We start from the raw sequence: 18,031 nt of genomic DNA, 5'->3' as shown, positions 1-18,031 counted from the left end.
GGAAACAGATCTGAAGCCAGCCACTCTCCTTCTCCTGCCAGGAAAGCATAGGAGCAGTGCAGTTACGCTCCACATTCCCTAGATTGTGGTCTGCTAAAAATTGCCTCATCACATGGTATTTACTCCTTCATTTCTGAGCAGCGGAAACCATGAACTGATGATACACAATATCTTTCCTGCTTTCCCAGTATCATGTTTCAATTAAAACCATTGCAACAGATACTGCAGAAGCACAATATGTGCTCAGAAACAGCAGGAAAGGTGATCTGTGATACAAGCTTTGTCTTAAAATGTAGTCTACCACATGAATTAAATCGAGTCTCTGAAAGTGAGAGGAGGAGAGCAATACAACCCCAGTCTACAAGCCAGTGCATTCAGATGCGTTAACAAAAGATCATGGTCAGTTATTCTTGAGCACAAAGCCCTTTTGTAGCATCAGATGATGATTGTGATCTAATAAGACCAGCTCTATACCCACCTGAAGCACTCTCAGCTTGATTTTATGCTTACTCCCTTTTGTTTACTAATCTCAGACCCACCTCAGCATCTGAGAGAAAGCAGTTTCTAAATCAACTTGTACATGCTTCTCCTGCACATTTAATTCACATTGTGCTAATGCATACAACGTGGATAAAGGAATAGAAGTGACTCTAAATCACAGATGGTTAAATGGGGCTGGTTGTTCTCTGAAGTGGCAGTTTTTTGACTTATTCTCTCTTTGTTTGAAGTTAAGATTGTGTCACTAGAAATCTATGGTGAATTCTGTCTCCTACTGAATGGCAAAACTCCCAGCTACTTCAGCAAGGCCAGGAACAAATTTCATCCTCTGTATCTATAGCAACTGAGAGGCATAAATTGCATCCATGAGACCTTAATGTCAGAAAGCAATGGGTGGCAATCATAATGAAGATGTTTTTCCCAGGATTCTTAGAAAACAGAAGACAAATAAATAAGAATCTAGAATATTTTAACATTTCATTTCCCAGCCCCTCTTCATGAGCAGCTACAAATCCTAAGAGTTTCCCATTGCCAGTGGTCAATGATATCATTCAAAGCGATTTTTCTACATCCTCCTTTTGCTGGTCTTTCTTAGTGTTGTTACAGTTTCCTGTGGGCTTTAGTTTGATTTGTGTTTATCTTGGCTGTGAACTGACCTAAAAATATGAGGCTATTTCAGTAAAAAATACCAAAAAAAAAAAAAAAAAAAATAGTAATCTGTATTTTAATTCCTATGCTTTCTGCCACTCAGCCCACTTAGCATTTTTAAAATACATTATTTATTTATATGTGCATTTGAGGAAAGCTTTGGCAGTACATGATACAATCAGAAAGTGATTACAAGGGCTGTATGTGGCAATAGAAATCAAGTTCTTTCACAAAGACATCACCCTGCTTTTTCCCATCATCCAAACCGGGCCTTTGCATAATGCCACTGATGCCACAATGAGCTGAAAAGGCAGCCCTGATGATGAGGAGCACCTTCCACAGTGTTCACTTGTGGTTTTCCTTCCAATGCTTTCCCCGTGAGCAGCCTTTGAGGAGATGGCAGCTCTAGGTGTCACTACAACAAATGCTGAAGGCTGTGCTTCCAGCCTCCTCTTTCAGGAGCCTTTCCAAGCTTGCCATAGTACAAACTGATATAGTATTTTAACAGACTTCCTGTATCTGTGTGTACATCCAAACATATAATTGAGAGGATATTCTAATATTCAATTAGTTATATTTTTCAACTGCTACAAGTTTAACACTGTAATCATGACATTACAGGACACTTGTATGCTTTGATGTGGTCTTTTTATAATAATATACAAGGCAATGGCATCATTTTGTCCAGCTGAAAATCTGTGTGGTGGCATTGAATCTAAGTTTTTCCACTTGCTGAAATGAATCTCATCATTCTAAGAGAAGAAAAAGCCCCCAAATGAATTGTATTTCTAATGCGTTGAAAGCTTCATAAAAAAAAAAAAAAAAAGCCAAAAAACAAGCAAAAACAAAAGTAACAAACAATAGCAATAACAACAACAACAAATTTCCCACCCAGAGACCAATAAATTGGTCTCCTTGCGTGTTATAATGCAGCTATGAAGCAAATGGAAATTACTAAGAACTGCAGTTGTTATGATTGATGCTATTGCAGTCCTTCTTCCAGAAGAAAGGCAGCAGTGCAGACTAGTTGAGTGCTGAAAAACTACTTTGAAATAAATGAAATAGAGTGATTGAGTAGCACTTTTGCCAGTAGGATGTGGGAAGGGCAGACTGTGAGATATTCTGAATTTTCTGCACTGTCTTCTGATGTATTTGTGGTGGAAGTCAGTTGCGCTCTGATCCAGCAAAGCAGGTGAGCATACAAACAACCCTCTGTTGCAGCTAAATTCATATGAGTTACCAGGACTCGGGAGTAAAGGTGGGTATCCACAACCTGTGTGTTTCCTGGAGAATCTTAACTCTATTACTGGTTTGGAAAACATTCATTTTGTGGTTTAACACTGGAGTATTGACTGCATATCCAAGTCACTTCTTCACTGAAGAGTTCATCTGCTCCTAAGACCAGAAGGATTTCCCTTACAAAGTCAGTCATTAACCTATCCTACTACCTCAGCACTGGAGTTGTTAGCTTGTATCTTGTCAGTGCCAGCTCGAAGACGTTAAGAGATTGAGGATACTGAACTTCCTTTAGTATTTTTGTTGTAACACACAATTACTCTTCATTTAGTCATTTGGTTTAATTTCTCTGGTGACTCATTACACAACCAGCTTGGTGATTGATACTCAACCACATGTACACAAATACACAGGGCTTCCGACAAATAGCATGCAAAGTTTTCTGTCTGTTTTTCATCTGCAGTTGACTTCTCTCCAGCCTTGCTACTGCTGCTTTGATCTCATGTTGGCTAGCTTCCATGCTATCCTTCGCTTATTTTTGAGAAGATTCTCCTGTTTCATTGTCAGGATTATTTTGTGCCAAGTTCCTTCTGTTCAGAGATGAAATTTCCCAAAGTGGTGCCTACTTCTCAGTTCCTAAACCCCTATTTGAGCACTTCAGTAACTGGCTTTGGCTTTCTAAAATTTTGAGGATAGAGCATCCCCTAACAGAAGATATCAGGTGCAGGTCCAGCTTCATGTGAAATATTAGGTCTCATTTTCATGTTCCTAAATAGGTAATTAAAATTACAGATTTTCACATGTGGGCTTAAAGACCTTGACAGGAATTCCTATACATTGAATTATAGTTCTACATCATTTAGCAGCAATTGCTCAAGTTGTCATAAATAGTTTAGATCTCCACCAGTTACACAATTCAGTTTGTCCAGGGAGGTGTTAGAGTCATCATTCCTGGAGGTGTTTATGAAAAAGGGCAGATGCAGCATGGTGACATGCCATTGAGTGACGTGGTTTTTCCAACCTTAGCTGAGTGGGCTTTTCCAACCGTAATGACTCTGTGATTCTGTAACTGACTTCCAAGCTTTTAACTAACATACAAGTTCTCCAGAAATGTAATAATCTATTCCAGATATTTCATATAGTTAGCCTGAACTCTATGAGACATTAACTTGTATAGTTAGCTTGGATTGTTATCTTTACTGTAAACCTATTTTGGGGGTGAGGAGGGGTGGGGGGAATTTTGGGCTGAAAGTTCCCCAGAATCTAAATCAGTGATAAATCTCTCCAGAAATTTAGAAGCACCAACAGCTGAAGTGATAAATCATCTGGGGCATCTGTGGAAATATTTCAACTGGAGTTACTTCAATTTCCTATAGCTGTATTGACTGCTATACCTTGATAAAAACCTCTAAAGTTATAGAAGAAATTTGTAATGAACTTGAGTGGGATGCAACTATTTAACTTCTCAACCATGTCTGGACTTCTGTTCTGCAAAGCAATCACTACACAGTGTCACTTCCTGCCATCAAAGTTGCAGCTTCAGGTCAACTAGGCAGAAACTTTAAAGGGAGGATAATGGAACTGCCCTCTCACTCAACATTCTTGGTTGTTAGTTGGACTCCAAACAGAGGCTTGGCATCCCCATGATCCTGCTGGACAACTTCTACCAAGGAAACAAGCTGCACTTCCTCCAGGTCTAAGAAATGTGTTATTGCCTTGAGGACAGCAGGCAAAATGAGGACATTGACACCCCCATCAGACAAAACAAGGCTCCTCTTTATCAGTCTCCTAACTCTGGTGTTTGCACAAAACTCACTAGCAGTCAAAGCCCCCCAAAAGGCCAAATGATTCTTATCTTGCACTTAAGCTACTGTTGTTACTCAGACTTGGACTGGGTTGAGTGAGCTAGTCATAACAAGCTTTGAAAAGTGGAAACCCTGCAAACATCCCCCCAGATTTACACTTCAGATTATCTTTCTCATTGTCTATGATACATAAAATATTTGTTAGGAGGCTGCATTAAGCTGATCAGATTTCCTCTGTGTCCCTACCTTTCTTTGTTGCTCGAAGGTAGCTTCAAACAATGCAGTAAAAAATTGGAGGAAAACTTAATTTTGGTCACTGCCTGTCAACAAAAACTTGTAGGTTGGATGGTACAAATTTAGAACACTTCCTATATGTCTGCTCAGATTAATAGAAAAAGATGATGCTTATTCACTTCAGTCTTTTAATGGGAGGTGTAATTTCAAATCATACTGTAGTTCATCTCAAAAGCCATTGCTTTTGAGACACTACTCTTTATTGTTTTAGCAGTAACTGAAAAGTTTGCCAGCTTGACATCTCTGTGATATAGCATAATATCTTCTCCAAGTATGCAACTGAAGGAATATGACTTGGTAACCTAGGAATTGTCCTTTAAAGTTTTATCTTCCGCTCCTGAGTCAGAAAGCATCTATGGCTTTAGACCAGAGAAAGATGACATTACAGTCTTAGGGACGTAGTCCTAACGCCTACAGTTACGTCCTGTGTTAATCTAAGATAACAGCATGCTACTTCAATTACTTGAAAGCTCACAGAAGTCAGGAAAAAAATCATCAGTATGATGTGAAAACAATCTTGAACCAATGTTATGCTAGAGCACAAAAGCTTTCCAGCTGGACTGTAATAATCAGAAGTGCATGATGTGAGCTGTATTGGAAAGCTCTGCAGAGTTTGATTTGTAGATTTTTCTTTCTTTCCCTCTCCAACTTTGGTCTTCCTCACCCCCACCTTAATTTTATCATGTCCTTTTACCAGTGTTCTCAAAGCTCCCCGTCTGAGTTTGGTTCCTTTGGAACAGTGCCCTGCACATAAAATTATCTAAAGCAATCTTCCTTTTATTCTAACACTGACATTCATAATCCTCTAAGGACTTAAAAGAAAAAGAAGGAATAATATCAATTGTGGGAAAAAGGCTTTCATAAACTTAAAGGGGTTTTGATCTGTTAAAATAAAATTTTATAAATCAGACATTTGTGTAACATTTCCCAGGCTAATCCCTAACATAATTCAGATGAGATGGTTTAGCATAGAGAAAATAATAGAAATTCTTTCGATGGAATCAAAACACAAGGTTTTGTTTATTTAAAGTAATTGCAGCTGTGGGATAAAAACTTTAACTATACCAAACAAACAGTCTTTCTTCAGATGTAATAAAAATTGCAGCTCCATTCTTTTTAGAGCAGAAAGGTGATTACAAAGAATCAGAAATCCAGAAGATCCCAGCTGTTCACTGTTTCAGATCTTTGGAAGACGCAGGGTCACCTGTACTCTGTTCAAGGGTACAGGAAAGGATAAAAAAAAAAAAAAAAATAAATAAAAAAAATGCCTTGCATAAGTAAGAGGAGAACATCCTCCTGCTCCCCAGAGATGTGTATTAATAGTCCTCTGCAAGATGTATAAGATGTACCCTGAGAGTAGGCTTGTACTGTGCTGATATCTAATTCCCCAACTCCACAACTGTTCAGCTATGACACTGGTATATGTGGTAGGTAAGATCCACCAACACATAAGAGATCTTTAATTAAGAATAAAAGCTTGGTCTAAATTGCCTCTTGAAAACTGAAGAATCTAAATCTAACAGATCTAAAGCCTAAGAAATATGGTTCTTCTCCACACTTTTATCTCTGCCTTGACTTTAACACATATCAGCATGAAAACATCCGCTTTGTAGTTTCATTTGGAGATTAATATTTGGGTAAATTTAGCTTAACTCCTTGGATTGTTTGAACTTCAACGTTCTTCTCTGCTCACTGAAACAGTCTGTCAAACAAATAAACAAAACCTTCAAGTCTTTTTTTCCACTTCTCTGAAGAACAAACTAAGAGAAATCACGAGGTCTGGTAGCCATGTGTTTTTTAATAGCTGGGACAGCTTTAGGAATTGTGAATCTAAATGATGCTATCATGCTGTGGTTTTCTTGTTCAAAGTGAAGGCCTAATCCTTCCTCTGAGCACCTGCAGTTAGAGTCAGAACTGGGACTACAATTCACATTTCTCCACCTCTTGCCCTTTCTGCTTCTCTGCATCAAGGCATCATTGTTTGACCATTGAGCATTTGCTATCAGATCAGGCATTTTCTTAAAGCTCAAGGATCATACAACTCATTCTCCCTTCCCCACTGAAAGATGACAGCTTGGAAAACTTGTGAGATTTCATTCACTTCTGCAGCTAGACAGATGACAATCAATCTGAACTAATTTCTCCTGCATACCTGTGTGAGAGTAAAACAGGGAGGAAGATAAAACAGAGCTCTTGGACTGTGTAATGCACTCAGCACTGTCTCATACAAACATCCACCAGGGTAAAGGGATTAGCAACTCTTGCTATCTGTACTTGAAACAATCCCTGTATGAGGCTGGAAGTTCACTGGGAAGGACAGAATCCATGTCTGTCTGTCGGCTGAGTGGGCTGTATGGGATGACGAGGTAAGATAAAAGCTGAGATTTTCCCATTTCATGCCCTAAAGAACACTGGACTCTTAAGGGACAAGAAATGTCAAGAGGTTGGACAGTGTCCTCTAAATGAAGATCAATCCATCCTCAGTGACAGGGAAACAGAATTTATATTGGAGGACCACATATCTCCCATGTGCCTTGGTATGGTTGAGTCATCTAGGCCTCTGGGGTTAAGTAGGCTGGTTGAGAAAGTGATGTTTCAGGGAGATTCAAATCTAAACACTGAAAGGGGATGTAGAAACCTCAAAAAAGCTACCCAAGTTACTTTCTCTTTCACTGCTGGACACAACTTGTCAAGCCTCATTGGCTGTGTTCTTCTGCAATTCCCCAAAGACTCTCCTGGCCTTCTGCTGTATCTACTTCTGTCTAGAAGCTAGAGTTTCAAAGGCACACACAGACGGAAAAGTATAGAAGCAACGTTAGTACTAGCTTTTCCAAACATTGTGCTAAGCTTTCAGACAGCACATAAAGTCACTTACAGACTGAGTTAAACATTTTTTTGAGTGAGTACTGTTACAGCAGCTCTTAAAATCAGATAATGTCTGTCACATTAATATACTGCAATAATTTATATTAAAAATAAATCATAAATATAATTTATTATAAAGTGCTTTCCTATATTCAGGTGAATATGGACTATGTAGCTGACAGTCAAACAAGTAAAGTTTTTGGCATTAATTTATTTCTATTGAGTTGCTTTGTTTATCTTACAGTATTTGATGTTGATAATTTTTACAGGAATATGGACTTCTAATTTTTAAACAAAAATATGTTTCTGAACTGGATATCTGGGAAGAGAAAAAACAAAAAACCTATGATGAAAGATAAACAACTTAAAAGATCAATCTTTCTAATTTCATACTTGGAAATTCAATTTTTTAATCCAATCATATTATTACTAGACTTAGAATTGTTTAAGATCCAAGTAGGTCTGAGAGATATCATGGATATCTTTCCACAGCCTTCTGCCTTGTAATTCTGTGGAATGAACAGAAAAATGTATCTTTGCACTACTTGGTAATGAACACAGTGTTGTAAGAAAGAGTCACTCTTTTCCCCATTATGTTCAGCAAATGCAATGCACTTAGAAGCATAATTTTCATGTCTTTACAGTGGACTCCTATTCATTTAATCTTTGGATACTCTGTAGACAATTATTTTTAAATCTCTTGCACTAAAACATATAAATCCTTCAGACAATTTAAAATGCTCATGATTTCTGCAAGACTCAGGACTTCAACAGTCTAGGGACAATTCCTCTTGCTTATGTTCCCTATCAAAGGCAAATAGATGTTGCTATAACCTTTTAAAAAAACCTGCTCTTGGAAGTGTTATAGTAAATATTTAAATATGCTTTGAAATCTAATATCCTTCCTGAAGTGGAAGCCCTGGAGTACAAGAGCTCTTTGAGAGTATGTTTTGGTTTCATAGGATCGTACATATGTGATACTTAGCTGTGACCAGCAAGGCCATGAGTCATTACTACCATACCCTCTTGTAAAGAAGGTTCCAGGGAGGAAAGCTGTCCCAGTGCAAGGAGAGGGTAAGGAATGTGTTTGTATTGTGTCCCATATCCAGAGGCCTCTGATCAGAAATTCAGAATCTAGTACTCCAACATATACCACTAGTTGACAACATATACCACTAGTTGAGTCTGCCTGACTATAAAATCATCTGAAACATTTTCCATGGTGCTTCCTATCTCCTTCACAAAGAATTTCTTCATCTCACAAAAGTTTTTACCTGTCTGATCATTAAGCTTCTGCTTGCAGCAATAAAAGGTCTTAGAGCCAGCATAAACTACACTGCCAGCACTGTGATCAGTAAAGTTGTACTGCTCTTCACCAGCAGAGTCCCTTTGAGAATAATTTGTCTCAGCCACCCCTTTCACTACACCAATCCACACAGGCTGATGGCTCTGATGAGTTTCCCAGGGAAGGGTACCCATGAGTGAATCCCAGAAGAAACTGCCTTTTCAGCCAGAATCTGAACTGAACAAAATTTCCTCCTCTGACAGTACAGCACTCTTAGAAATTAGTTGCACCTTCTCTTACCTATGATGAAAGATAAATAAAATTTTTGTTCTCCCTTGAAGGGTTTTGGCTCTGGCCCACCAATACACTGAAGAGGATTGGGAAGTAGGAGTAGCAATTAGTCTTTGTGCTCTGGAGGCTATTTCTAATTGTGGAACATAGGTTGGTGTTGTTACAGTGAGTAATGACAGTTATGGCATTTCCTGCAGTGCAGGAAAGGACATTTCAGGGCCAGAAGAACAGTAGAATGAACTAACTTGTTTCACAGACTTGGGAGAGTCAGCAAGAACAGAAACACATGCACTGTTTGGAAGAGACCAAATGGCACTATGTCCAGATGAAGCTGTCTAAGGGGTACACAGGTTGATGATAAGTGTTTCTGTCAGGCCAATGCATGGAATAAGTACCGACCAAGAGCACTATTTTGTTCTTGCAATCAGCCAGTTTCAACAGTGGGTAGCTCATGATCAGCTTGAATGACGGAAACAACATCATGTTACAAAGCATTTCATCTTCTGCCCAATTCATATTTCATAAATTTGAGGCAGGGGATTCATAAGTTACCCATTGCTTGTGAAGTATCTTCCACAAGTATTCCCTTGGACCACCTCCAGGGGAAAGAGCAGTCTCTTTTTCAGTTCTGACTTTTAACTCTTTAAGAAACTTAAAAATAACATGTGGAGAGTTCTTACACAGAAACCTAGGGCCATTGATTTACACCCAAACATTTCAAACAAGTTTATCCTCTGCGTGGTCACAAAAACACTCTCTGTTTCCAGATAGGGTTCTAAGTGCAGTGACATTCGCAGAAGTGCCTTTTAATGTGATATCAGTTATATTAAATTGGAGGTGCAGGGAGGCACAGATAAGCCAATGGCATAGTTGTGAGATATTCCTGTTTTAAAGTCCAGATTGGGATATATGCTCATGTGGCCAGGCACAGCATAGGCAAGGACTAAGGGTGAGACTAGATGCAAGCCTTGAATAGCAGCTCCTGGTAAGGCGCTGATCTGTGGCCCTTTCCCCACCACTCAGCCTGTCATCTTCTGTCAGAACTGATGTGCAGAGGGGCCAACCCTGGCATGGAGCTTCTGCTGGGCCTGGTGCTGCTCTCAAGATTCTGGCTAAAGGCATTAACAAAGTAAGCACGAGGATGAAAAATCTACTGTTCTTTTCTTTTCTTCTTCTTCTTTTTTTTTTTTTTTTTTTTCCCCCTCCTTTAAATGAAAGAACAAAAAAGATAGAATATGTTTGATTCCCCCGATCACGCTTCTAATTTTCACGAGAAGAAGGGAGGGCATACACTGCCATTGCTGGAAAAGCCACCACAGAACAAAGCCACCAAAACTCCAGCCTTGTCCTTTATTTTTGTCTTTTCTGCATTCATGGAGAGGTTGGGAAGGATCATGGAGGAGGGGCCTTATCTGCACTGCCCTGATTTGCAGAGGCAGTCATCCAAAAATAATATTCTGGGTTGAGTTCCTGGAGGGGGATGTTGGGGTTTTGTGGTGGGGAAAAGCTGGCAACATTGACTCTGGTCTGTAAAAATCTTCCTTCACCCCTTACACATTTATTGGCTTGTTTTCACACCTTGCCCCCTTTGAAGGATTATATACAGTAACATGATGCTGTCTGGACCTTCAGATTTTTTGAAGGTTCATTCAAGCTTGAAGCAATCCCTTACCTCCAAAAAATGAGAAAAAAAAAAAAAAAACAACAACAAAACAGCTCTGCCTTGATTGCCTTCCTAGACTTTCCCTGACTTTTGTTTTTGAAAGAACTGTGGCACTTATGTGTGTTCTAACATATCTTTCTTAACTCTTGAAAAATGCCATATCCAAAGATTTAACTGCTGTATGTCCTACATAGACATATGAAGTATATTTATTTTTTATTCATATTTTATTGGAAGTTTTACAAAGCACACAGAACAGATGCCAGTACATCAAATTCATCATGCCGAGCCTTGATTATACAGACCCCGAAGCCCCAACACTGCCATACAATCCTTCCTTTCAGGAAATAAAAGCCAAAGACCAGTTTTCCTGCAGGACCACTTGTGGGTATGAGCTGAAGCCCTTATTACTGGAGGTTCCTTGGATATGATTTAAAGTTTGGAAGTTCCTTCTGTTCACTCATCATAACGTACTTCTCCAAGTCTAGGCATGCTGCTAAAAGTAGGAGCATTCGTCCAAAACCAGGGAAGCACTCAGCCAAATATGTGCTTCCAGCTTAGTAGCAGCCTTCTTTTCTCTAAGCAAGAGAGCAGCAGATGAGAGATAAGCCTACAGCAGTTCATACAAGGAGTATATCATCCCAAATAGCTGCCACCAGAAGATGCTGCTGTGGGCGAGGACCTGTGAGTTGCAACAAAGCAGCACTGTCAACAGAGCCAAGCCTACTTTGCGAGGAAGAGATAAAAGATCTCCCTGAGAGCTTGATGGGCTCTGCCATGACAAAATAGCAATTAAAAATGAACAAATAAAGCAGATTTTCACTGGGCCGACATTTCCTCCTATACTTTGTGGTGTAAATCAAAGCAAGCATGACATTCTCCGAAATTTTAGATTTATTTACATGTGTTTGGGTTGACCATGTTTACTCACTCGGGGTTTCACTCCACCACTTGTTAATGCATTTGGCATGCTCTCGTGTAAATACATCTAGGATTTCAAAGAAAGGTCATTCTCTATTCCCCCTCCACGCAGAGGGAATATGCCAGAACTGTGCTGAGGATATGGAGTGAGATCACTCGAGATCAGAGTCGCCATGGGTGGGTAATGATGAGGTTACCCCTATGGTGTGTGTAAATGCATTCCAAAACCTCACTATAGTTATGATATAGTCTCATGAACACAGCAAACCCATCTTTGAAACTGTTCCTTGATTTTAAATCTACTTGCTGCTTTGTGGAAGCCACTACTACAGAGATTTTCTGCTGATGCAATGCTAAATGGCTGCAAATGGGGCAAAAAAAGAGGTGGAGAGAGGAAGGAATAGAGGCGTACCGAAAAGGAGTGGAAGGAACTGGGGAGAAGAATATTAGAAAATAAAGTTCCCCCATGCATTTGAGGATGCAACTTCAAATACTTCTAAATCTTTATTAATAAATCAGCATTAGGAGCCAGTTGTTTATGCAGATTGTAGTACCTACATGCCTGGTTGGGTCACCGGATGCTCTCTCATCAGCTTCACTGCATTCTGAATTAGATCCTGCCAAGCTCCATGCTCCTTTTCTGCTATTTAAAGACTTTTAGACAAACAAGAGATTCTTGTAAGTCAACCAAATAATGGAAATTGCAAACATTTCAGTTTCTTGACCAAAAAGAATTCAGTGTTACACGGGACAGGAGATGGCTCTACCAAACATGAAATATCACTGCTAATTGACTGTCTCCATTAATCCAGGTGATTACAGTGGTCCTTGCTAAAGCAATATCCTGCAATGCATAAACATCACTTCTAATCCCATCTGACATATATTTGGTTCATATTTATTCTGTGCTATTGTGGGAATAAAATGTGTGTTGTCTTTTAGCTTTATTTTTTAAACTTTATGGTAAAGAGCTTTGAATTTATTTTACTTACTGTAGAATTTTCTTTCTTTTAAATACATCTGGCCGGTTGGCACAAACATATCACTATAGCTGGCAGAATCCCTAGAGTTTAAAGGAATATTTCTGGTCACAGGGGATTTAGCTGAAAATGTATTTCAGGATTATTCACTCAAGGATTAAGGCAAAATGAAATCGATATAACACTTACTATTTTATACTTAAAATTTAGAAACTACTTTGAAAAACGCAGCCAGAAAAAATGTATTTTCTATTTTACAGACTCTGTTTGCTTGTTTGCTGAATTTGCTGAAGTGACATTTAAATATTTTTTTTGCTTGATTTTGTTTATGGCTTTTTAAAATTTTTTTTGATTTTTTGTTACTTTTGAAAAAGGTACCACAACAATACCCCCTAAATCTTCTCCTGGACTGAAGATGGAATTTCTGAAAGCATGTGAATGTTGTGAATGAAGCTATCCCAGTTCAATCCAAGTGGTATTACAATCAGGCCATTAGGGAGGCCTTCTGAAAATCCTACCCCCTCATTTAAATCATGATAGCTCATTTTTTTTTGCCTAGTAATGAACTAACTATAAAGAATAAAAATTTTCAGGACTCAAGAAGAGGGCCAGGAGGGAACTTCAATGAAAGCCCAGAAATACTGGGCTTTTATCCAGTTTTTGGAGTGAGAGAATAGCAGGAGGACTTATGCCTGGCATTCTGCAGCTCTGATGAGAATCTTCATTTAGTGAGTTGGCATAAAAAGCCATGACTCTACTAAAACCAGCACTATATTTTTTTCCAGAAAGGATCAAAGATTCATCTGCAAGGAGTAACCTTCCTGTTTTCAGTAATGTGATATACCCAAGCATGAAGCCTCACCATGCTTCTGTGAAATGAGAGGACAATGTAGTCTGGAACTACCAGCAAAACAGCAAAGACTTCTTTTCTCTTTCAGATCAACAGTAGTTAGAAGTGCTTTATTAAAAAGCAAAAACATAAATGTAAAAAACCAGCCTGTTATGTAGCAAAACATCATTTATATGATATTCTGATGCTTTTATGATTCTATGATTTTATCATTTTCTCTCCATTGCATCCAGCTGCAAATATCATTTGCTAGTCTCATTTTTCCTAGCTGCCACTAAATCTGACCACAGCAAAACTTGTATGTCTCATTACTTCAAGGCACTAATTTAGATGAATTATTTTTTGTATAAAACTACTCAGCTCAGATGAGGGACACTTTTACTAGTTCTTAGAAAGTCAAATATCAGTGCTAAAAGGGATAAAGCACTTCCAGCTGCACTTCCAGCAGCTAGAGAAAGGAGGAGAAGGTCAGAGAAATGTGTCACATCAGTGTGAAATCATAGCAGAGTTCTAAGAAGGAGCCAAGGTGGCACATTCAGCTCTCTGCTTCCCTTTTGGAACTGGCATTTTATAAAATCTGTTTTTCTCATCTAAATTTAAAGGTTGATTGAAGTTTATCTTAATCAAGGCCACTGACTCACCCACTGTTTCACAGCACTGTAGTTGGGTTTGAAAGACATGAGTGGTTTTGTGGACATATCTGCTGTGGGGAGAAAGAATTAGTTTTAGACATATCCTGATGCATCATGGTGTTTATGCAGAAAATTTAAAGAGTTAGTCAGTGAAACTTTGATCTTTACCACATTATCTCATGAATGAGAGGTGACTTTTCAGAGTGAATCTCAACTACAGTAACCATCATTTCCAGTACTCCTATCTTCTCACACCGTTGGTTATTCCTCTGTATCTATATCCCATACAAGTTTCAACTTTCAAGAACCAAGAATAAGGGAAGTGGAAACACCCTATTCATTCCAGTATGTAAAACAAACCACTGTTTTTGGGTTAAAACATGGAAAGTAGTTGGAGGACATTGTTAATACTATTCAGCATCTCCCAAGTGCTTTGTGCAAAGGTGCTGTTGAGGATACACAGAGAAGCCTCAGGAAGCAGAAGCTGCTTATCTTTAACAAAGAAAAAATCTTTGCTAAACTATTTTAAATAAAATAAACTATGTTGGTTACTCCAGAAATAATGCCTCCTATTTATTTTCATGGAAACTACAATACATTTAATGAGCACAATAACACTATTTGATAGAGAAAATTATTAGCTACAATACAGTCAAAACCTTTAGCTTTGCATTTTCACCAGTGATGAACAGGAGTCTACATGCTGTACTTGTAGAAACCTGCACCAGTGGAGGCGACCTACCATTACTGTTGACACTGCTGAAATGCACCACCCACGGCCTCACTGTGTCACATCCACTGTTTGGTCTTCATAAACAGTCAGCAAGCACTGATGAATATTCATACACATTCATACAGAAACATTTTTTTACAACAAATAATTTCCTTAATAGCTATATTCTGTGGGGTGATGGTAAAACATATTGCTAACAATTTAAAGCACACTGCCTGCAATCATTTTCTCTTGTCATCATTGCTCATTATTAGATTCTCATGAGATTTTTTGGAACAATATGTGAAGTTATAGAATCAAAAACACTTGAGATTAGACGAACAATAAATACATTCCTGTTGAGGTAGCAGATAATTTCTATTGATTGTTGCTAGACTTCTTTCTCAGGTGCTGTGCAAAATTCTTCATGTAGTTATGCCGTGATACTTCTTTCTCAGTTCATAATGACCTCTGGTCTTCCAGTCCAGGCTTTCTTTCAATCAAAAGTATCTCATTGGGTGGTACTGTTGGGTATTTTTTCAGTGTTGACAGAAGTCCACTAGCATGCAAACCACCAAACTAATTTTCGCCCTTACCTAAATCAGGATTTAAACTTAGGTCTCTGAAGTTGAAACCTAGATTACTAGCAAGTGATGGGTGCCCCTCAAATCACTTGGTTTAGATAAGAATATAAAAGCTTAACTTTTTTTCTGAAACCATACTGGTGCAGATATCAGCCTTTTAGTCTTGTGACAGTGGTCTGTCTTGTATGATTAATTGTATATCCAATCTGGAACCAGATTTGTGACACACCATAAAGACAGCTTTTTTTCATAATGCTTTTAAGTAAAGCCAGCAAGTAAAAAATCATGTTTTAAAGAAAAAAAACCTCACGTTTTGAAATGTTAAGTACCAGATTTATTTATTTATTTTTAATTTAGATTATGTCTCATTCGTTTTTTTTTTCCATAACAGTAAGCAGCAGTGTTAGAAGGGGAACTCTAGCGCTCACACCAGAGTAATGATTTGGCCAAGGACTGTGATTGAAAAATCTAGAAAACAAATTCATACTAACAATAGTGAACCACTGAGATGGAAATGAGGAGGAAAACTGCACAATTTCCACCGCCAAAAATGTGAGTGGCTTGATAAAGCCTCAATAAAGTTTTGAAAAATGTAGGGCTGATCCTGTTCTAGGTTGGAAACATGCATTATATGATATCTCCCAGTTTTTTGGTTCTGTGATTACTTGACTCACACAACAAAATTCTTATGTGTGTTAATGTTCAAGTAAAAATGCCTCAGTGAAAAAATGTGGTTTTTTTTTTTCCATTAAAAATTATTTAAATGAGGGCTGCTCCAAAAATAATGTGTCCATTTCCGTTATGTTGGCCCATGAGATCAGAGGTGGATGTTGGTGGTATGGCAATAGAGGCTGTACCTTCCTGCCAGTAATCCATTATGTTTTGTTGCTGTGACACAGATAGCACAGGGGTAGTCTGTCAAAATGGTCATATCTTTCCGCCAGACTTTTATATTTCTCTTACCAGAAATATCCCTCATTTAACAATAACACCTTATTCATGTCATCACTTTTTAGCAGCACACAGATTTGTGAACAGTTGGTTTTCAAGGTTGAAGCAAAGGAAAAATAAAATTTCATTACAAATCTCTGATGAACATCTTGAGATCTCATTAAGAATTGAAACTACTGCCATCACTAGTCTCACAAAAACAAGGTCAAATATCTCACTAGTTTTTTCCTTTTGTTGCTCTCCTTTTCTATGTTTTAACAAAAAAAAGTTAAAAAAAAATAAAATGTTTTGATACTTATATATATTAGTTATAATGTATATTCTATGAGGGCCACCACAAAAATAATCTCTCCTATTTTATTATATGGCCCACAGTGTCAGAGGTGGAGGGGTGGGTTACTGTGCAACAAATGGCAGCAGAATGACAATGTGACAAAATGATGCCTGACATGGAAGTGTGAGTGAAGCAAAGGTGTGTCCCTGAATTCCTTCATGCAGAAAAAGCAGCACCCACTGACATTTACTGACACCTGCTGAATGTCTATGAAGAACAAAACAATGGATGTGAGCACAGAGAGGTGGTGGGTGGTTCTCACTGTGTTACCTCCACTGATGCAGGTTTTATGAGTGCAGCATGCAGGCTCTTGTTCATGGTGAAAATGCAGAGCTGATGGTGGTGACTGTGTTCAAAAACACTGTTTTATAGCTGATAATCTCTATCAAGCAGTATTGTTCTTTTTGTATCTGTGGTAGTTTCCATGAAATAAAAGGAGGCATTGATTTCAGAGCAACCTGTGTACAATAACAAAAAACAAAAAAAACAAAACAAAACAAAAAAACAACAACCAAAAGCCCATGTTGCTACAGTAGTTTTCATTTACTCATTTTATTTCATAATGTTTGTTTTGAATTGCCAGTTGTGGAACTGGATCAAAATTCAGCTCTTCAAAAACGTGCTAGTAGTTTTGATGATATAAAAAAAAGTATTTACTCAAAGAAAATCATAGGGAACAGAAACATACAACAGCAACAAAAGAACTGACAGAAAGGACACAAGTCACAACAGGAAAGCAACTTTTTAAGAGACTCAGAAAATAAAAGAGTACAATGAAAGCAGATATAAAGTAATACCCTCAAATTATGCGCACTGAAAAATGACACAGCAAAAGCACATCTGACTTCTATAGGTGAGAGGACAGTCAGAGAGACCGCTGATTCACATATTGTCTATGGACGTCTGTAGAAACAGGGAAATCTCATGAACTGAAAAATATGAGTATGGAATTTTTTAAGTTAATAGAGGTGTCCTTGTGGATTATGCTGTTACGTTGATTGTTTGATCCTGAGCAAAACCAAAAACAGTTGAGTCGCACCTCTCAAATCCAGCACTATTTGCTCTCTCTGCTTGTGGAGCTCAGGTACTAAGATATAACATTTTTTTGTGAAATGATCTAACAAATTATAGGCTTGATTGCCATAGAGGAGAAAACAATCAAAACCTACATGGGGACAGATGAGAAGAATACTTGGAAAACTGGTACTTAGATAAAAGTTGGTTGGGTTGATTCACAAAAGAAATCTCAAGTCTTACTGCCATTCCAAGGACTATTAAATTTCTCTAGAAACTTCTGTTTATAACTGGCCAACATTTTTGCCAGCCTACAAAAACAGACAACATCAGTGTAGAAGGGCACAACAGATGAATGAAAACAAATGATTTATGATTAAGCCACAAATATACTTACCAGTAAGGGTTATGACATTGAATTTTTCTTTTATGATGGTATTTGTGATGTTCTACCTAGTTTCAGCACCA

The 18,031-nt window shown here is 38.2% G+C and overlaps 1 long non-coding RNA gene across 1 annotated transcript; it reads right to left on the bottom strand.

Annotated features, from left to right (window-relative positions):
• Window positions 1–10,879: 10,879 nt before the first annotated feature.
• On the bottom strand, window positions 10,880–14,211 carry LOC122169172. The gene is made up of 3 exons (XR_006171496.1): window positions 13,978–14,211; window positions 12,065–12,160; window positions 10,880–11,267 (listed from the first exon to the last, which is right to left on the bottom strand). It is a non-coding gene; the product is annotated as an uncharacterized LOC122169172 (long non-coding RNA).
• Window positions 14,212–18,031: the final 3,820 nt, after the last annotated feature.

The sequence above is a fragment of the Centrocercus urophasianus genome, unplaced genomic scaffold (assembly GCF_019232065.1).
Source record: "Centrocercus urophasianus isolate 14NV4802_14NV808 unplaced genomic scaffold, USGS_Curo_1.0 seq_5, whole genome shotgun sequence".
In the NCBI taxonomy this organism is placed as follows: domain Eukaryota; kingdom Metazoa; phylum Chordata; class Aves; order Galliformes; family Phasianidae; genus Centrocercus; species Centrocercus urophasianus.
Note: the sequence above shows the minus strand (reverse complement) of the source record. Positions and strands in the feature narration are given on the sequence as shown.